The sequence below is a fragment of the Enhydra lutris genome, unplaced genomic scaffold (genome assembly GCF_002288905.1).
Source record: "Enhydra lutris kenyoni isolate GAN:26980312 unplaced genomic scaffold, ASM228890v2 scaffoldscaffold28, whole genome shotgun sequence".
Lineage (NCBI taxonomy): Eukaryota > Metazoa > Chordata > Mammalia > Carnivora > Mustelidae > Enhydra > Enhydra lutris.
This window is the reverse complement of record NW_019154112.1, coordinates 26,609,686-26,615,685: the sequence shown is the minus strand read 5'-3', so window position 1 is coordinate 26,615,685 and position 6,000 is coordinate 26,609,686.

The window sequence follows — 6,000 nt, the reverse complement described above, 5'->3', positions numbered from 1 at the left end:
CGAGATGAAAGGGTACATGCAAAATTATGTACAAAGCACCTTTTAGAAACTTTTGAAAGGTCAAGGAGAAAATAGCTGGATTTCAAAAGCTGAACTTTTCAAGGTTTTTCTCTGATTTTTCTAAAACAAGATAGCCTCCTCCTCCTCTTAATAGTTCTTCAAGGCCCTTTTGGTAGCCAAAATCTTTGTTCTTTTTTTTTTTAAGCAGCTTTGTAACAGAAGAACTAAAAATTAATTATGGCTATGGAACTTTTACACAGAAGAGTTTAAAAAGCACAGACGTAAAGAAGGGAAAAAGATGAGGGCCCATTTATCTTATATTGACAGGACTAGCTTCAAACGATGACCTTGAATCATAATCATCCTAATGAGCTCAAAATATTTCACTTTAACAAGTGAAACTATAATCAAACCAGTTTCTGAAAGCTCTACTAATGAGCATTTCCTTTGATGAAAACATGGTTCACTGTCTTAGTCTGCAGGAGGTGCACTACAGTAAGGGGCCAGCTCCTGACAACTCATTAGCTGACCTGGGGAGAGAGTAATTTGAATGCTTTTGATAAAAATTTCAAGGCTTTTTTTTAAAACTTAAATTACAATTTATGCACTTTTATAAATAGTATAATTTTTCTAAATTGGGGGAAACTAGCAGGAAGACTTCAAAGCTGTGGAACAAAGTTTGTTTACCACATTTGGGCTGTTTATATCCTGAGAACCAGAACGGGGAAATATGTTTCATTAGTGACTGCTAACTCGGGGCCAGTCCTTAGACTGTATTTTCACGGGCTGTATTTGAACAGGTCGGTATGATGCTAAGTGAATTTTATGGAACTACCTCTGGTAAGATTTAGGGTTGAAAATCGGAAGTCACTATTATTTACTATGAGTCTTAGAACATCTTCTGAAATGACTTTGTCCATCAAAACAAATTATTCAATTTACCTAAAGCAGCAAAATAAGCTAAAATGAAAACAGAATGGGGAAACGTGGTTTACTTCTATTTTTACTTCTTGTCAAAGATTCCTCCCCCATTAAAACTATTCATCATTTTAACTACTCCTCTGCTCTATTCAGCATCAATAAATGATCTCTCTCTCCCTCTCTCTCTCTGCAGAGCAGATCTTGCTGTCAAAGCAGAATATAAAACAGAAGTCTAGTTCAGCTATTTTAAGTATCACTGGAAGACAGATCTCAGTTGCTTTAGAGGGCCAATTCCTTGTCTCCTCCCTCCCCCCAAACTTCCCTTTGCTATTGAGAGGTGTTCTACTTCCTTTCTATTTGTCATATTTTCTTCCTGTGTTCCACGATGGTTTGTGTCATAGGCACATGAGACACTGTTCTCAACTGTCAAGTGTTTAATTCTCTCTTTTTTGCTTTCTCTCCCTATCCTTCTTGACTTGGGTTGAGAAACAAAAATATTTTCAGTATTTTAGAAGACAAGTTACTGAACAGAAGGAGGACATCAAAAAAGAAAAGGGACTTTTGTTTTACTTCTAAAAATTATCCCTTGCTTTTTTGAATAGTTTGTTTTTATAAGATATAGAGCCATAAAAAAGCAAAATACTCATTTTGATCCCTGTGTGTGTGTAAACTATACACATTCAATTCTCATTATTCACTGTATTTCTGTTCTATAAAGTCATTGTAAACACTGAATTAACAAATACTGGATCATTGCTCCTAGGAAAAATATAAGGTTATGTTCCTTTGAGCCTCTGGGCACAACATTTTCATCAACCAATCAATGCATAACCTTGTTTTTGTGTGTTTCTACTTAATGACACCTTATTTAATAGATATTATTGATTCCTTAACATTGAATTCATAGCCAAATTAAAGAAAAATTATTCTGATACTTATTAAAATGGTAAAGAAAATGGTATTAAAAATTATTGCAATAGGTGTATTATAATAGGAGTAAGATAAGGCTCAACTCCGAACACAACATGGACAAGTGGAGATTTATAGCCAACAAGGAGAGTGAGTCCATGGATAGAAAATTACTCAGAGGAAACATCAACAGTAGGGTAATTCTTACTAAACTGAACCAATAGGGTTCTTGCCAAAGGAAGGCCAAGGATATATATATCAAAGGTAGGGGATGAGGAACTTAGATATAAAAAATGATCAGATATTATGGTGGAAGAATTCTCTCCAACCTTATTTAACAAGATTCTTCACTAAGACCGGACTGGTCAGGTCAAAGATAGGGCAAGGGCCAAGGTCAATGCCTATTCAGGAAAAGGGCTGAAAGGAGCTCGATTAAAGTCTAGTCAAGAGTCTTTGTCAGCCAACAGCACTGTAACTTATGCCTGAACTAAGCTTATCTAGCTTACATATTTTCTTAGTAAGACACATCACTGCCTTCTGCACTTAAACCTCAGAGAGCTCTTCAGCACTAGAATTGGGTACCATTGGAACAGCAAAATCACTAACAAAAAGCACCCAAATGTGAAAAATATGGCACTAAATAGGCCTTGAAGGGGATACTTATTTGCAGTATGAGAGATGGAACAAAAAGGCAGAGTGTAGCACTGTTGTACCTCAGCTGGGAATGAGTGCTTCAGGCAAACAAATATTTCACTGTTCTGCACTAAACAAACACAAATGACTGTTAAAGCACATGAATATGGATTCTGAGGTCACAAGTAAATTTTAGCTAGTTAGATAGTTCACAAATACAGAATCTACAAATAATAAGGATTGACTATATATCCACAAACATACACACAAACACACACACACAGAGAACTGAGGAATGTTCATCTATTTAATTAAATAATATTAAATTAAAAAAAGAAGTTTGGATTCTGCATAACCTTTTCATTGGGGGAGGAGAGGGAGGGGAATACCACTTTTAGGAATGCACGAAAATTCAACCCAACATAAATTAAGTAAGTTGAAATTGTTGAGGGAAAATAGAATATGTTCACTTGATAAGCCTATAATTGATTTAAGACTATACTAATCTGACAAAAATCTAACTTTCTAAATCAAAATAATCTATTATTGTTTTTGCTAATAAGTTCCTGTCGTTTTAGTCAATATTACAAATTCAGTAAAGTAAAAATCAGCTCATGTCTCAAAGTTGACCCTGGATATTTAAAGATTCTAAATAATGTGGACCCTATCATTAAATGTGATGATGTGAGACCTGAGATAAGCTTGTGTTCCAGAATTTGGGAGGGCTTCTCCACCTGGCTCATCTCTGAACAAGGCTGTTTCATTCTATCTTCAGTCTCAGGATTTAGCCTCCTTTGCTCAATCTCTCCCTATTAGTATGGAGCAACGTAATGGGTTACCATCTCAGTCATGTTCTTCCAAAGGAAGAAAGTAGAACTGGCCTCTCTTCTGGAAAATAAAATACCCAATTCAGGTAGAAGTCACTTCCTTCCAATAGACTCACTGTGGCATGTTTGGAGCAGTAGAGTCAGCTACCCAGATGCCTACACCCAAGCCATGCCCCTTTTTCTTCTATAAACAAATTTTACCATGGGGCCCTAGACTATATAGGAGTTGTTCCCAATCAGTCCAATAAAACTTATACCTTAAGCCTCTGATTCATTATACGTAACCAGTGAAGTACTGTCATTCCAGGCATTTTCCGAGTTACTCAGTTCTCAGCATATTAGACAGGTTTTCTCCTCCACTGGCTTTTCTCTAAGCAACTTTGTGAAAATGGAAGAAAACTACAGAATTCTACACCTCCTTTCCTGAGAGGAAGTGCACTGCTATTAGCAACTTAAATTTTCCCTCCCAAGGGAAATATTGCCTGAACTCACTCTCTAGAGGTAAGTGGAAGTAATTCATATCTACAAGGAAGAGGAAGATGGAACAGGACTCCTGTGGAGCCTGTGGTCACCTCCTTTGTATCTCTGTCCAGATCTGCTTATCCCCTAGTTCAGACAGAGAGGGAAAGTCACCTCTGTGGGTATGGAGCAAGAGGGGCACAGGGAATTTGAGCCCACATTCTCCTTTGTGCTAAAGCCCTGAGAAAATCTTGGGTTTGAAGACTATAAATCTCAGTACCTCTCTTGGAATACATGGTGATTCTGCTAGTATTTTGTGGAAATTAAACAAAAAGAATTTATGCTTGTCTTAGATATTTTTAATGAATTTTTTCTCATTTTTTAAGCTATAAAAGGAGACTCTCCTGTGGACCTTATAATGTTTTATTTTTATTTTTTATTATAATGATTTTTTAAAGAAACATTTAAGTAAATAGCTGATATACTTACCAGTCTTACTGTAAATAAGTATGACTTCTATTTAATAACAAGCTCATGGTCATGAGAAGATATTTAAATTATTATACTAAATTCAATTGTGTAGGCTTTTTTTTTTAAGATTTTTTTTTTATTTGTTTAACACAGAGAGAGAGGGCACAAGCAGGGGAAGCAGCAGAGGGAGAAGCAGTCTCCTTGCTGAGCAGGGAGCCTGATACGGGGCTCAATCCCAAGACCTTGGGATCATGACCTGAGCCGATGGCAGATTCTTAATGGCCTGATCTACCCAGGTGCCCCTAGCCATTTTAAAGTTTATAATAAAAGTCTGTGTAGGAAAAAATAATGCATTTTAGAAATAATCATTTTTATGGCAAACTTTTTAGGCGTATACACACAGTTGTTTTATTGAAATGTGTTTTATTTAGATATTATCAGCATAAGTTACTCATTTATCACCATTCACTTATCTTTCAGGTCTGTTTCTCACACAGTCTTCAATAAACTCAACCTCACTGAAGATTTTTCTTCTCTTTGTTTGATTGTTCGATTACTTAGTGTCCAAATTAATTTGGAGATTTCTTGGTTGTATAAATCATGTGACAACATATAGAGATATTACTTATATCACATTCCTTCCTAAGGAGCATACTGTTTTCATTCCAAGTGGTGGCAGTCCAAGAATCTTACCTACTCAACAACCATAAGTAAATTTTACAAGTCACATTATCCGATCAGGTACCAACGTCCCAGGTCTTTAGCTTGAAGAGACTCAATTCCTAGAAACAAAAACCACTTAAATTCCCAATTTATGGATTTCTGTATTATTGTTTCAGTTTTTAGTTTTTAAATTAAATAACTTGTTTTCTATTTCATGGTTTGTTCTAATTTTTCAATGAAATGTGATAAAATTCCAGGTTAAAGTTACATCTACACTTATTATAAATCTTCAGACAATACAGAAACTATAAACTACATTAGTCACTCTTTTTTTTTTTAAAGATTTTTATTTATTTATTTGACAGACAGAGATTACAAGTAGGCAGAGGAGATAGGCAGAGAGAGAGGAGGAAGCAGGCTCCCCATCGAGCAGAGAGCCTGATGTGGGGCTCAATCCCAGGACCCTGGGATCATGACCTGAGCCGAAGGCAGAGGCTTTAATCCACTGAGCCACCCAGGTGCCCCTACATTAGCCACTCTTAATTAATGTTCTTCATAACCATTATTTGAAATAATTACTATTACCTGTAATAATGCAACCAATATTCTTAAGCATCTGTCTTCACACTTACAGTGTTTCTGTAAAATAAATTATTATTATTATGGCTGGTCCAATAATATGCATAGTTTAGATTTTGATAGTTTTACTAGATGCCTTTCCAAACTGGTTGTATCAATTTATAGTTCTACTGAAATTGTACAAAGCTGTGGGTTCTTGTATTCCCTTGTCAGCAATGGGTGTCATCAGATATTTTAATAATCGCTGAGCTGATACCTGCAGAAATGTTGGCTTTTTGCTCTTTTAATTTGCATTTAATTATTGTAAATGAAAGTAGGAAATAGTTTTTCACTATCTGTAAAGCGAAGCAAGATAGCTTTGGAAATAGGACCCAAAATAGGAGCCCACTAGATTTTTGAGAAAATGAGTGTTTAAATAAGTGTTTAAATTTTAGCTTCTGTATCAATACTTAAAGAGAAAAGAATCTCTGGTTTTATTCTTTATATCTCTCCATTGAAAGAGGCTGAATATTTGCTATTCAAATCCTAAGCCCCAAAT